Raw genomic sequence first — 209 nt, 5'->3', positions numbered from 1 at the left:
AGAATTGAAGCATTATTACATTGTATACATCAAACATAAAAAAACTGTGATGAGCCTGCAAAAACGTTATGAACTATAATTGGAGGATAGTCCAAAAATGATCGTTATCAATTTTCTAAATCACAAAGATTCCGGTAAATCCTATTGAATCAATTAACCCATTATTCCTATATAAAGAATGCTAGAGTCGTGCCTTCCTAGGCTTTTCG

This window comes from Triticum aestivum, chromosome 7B (genome assembly GCF_018294505.1).
Source record: "Triticum aestivum cultivar Chinese Spring chromosome 7B, IWGSC CS RefSeq v2.1, whole genome shotgun sequence".
Classification (NCBI taxonomy): Eukaryota; Viridiplantae; Streptophyta; class Magnoliopsida; order Poales; family Poaceae; genus Triticum; species Triticum aestivum.
The sequence above is the reverse complement of the archived record's forward strand: the minus strand, read 5'-3'. Positions refer to the sequence as shown.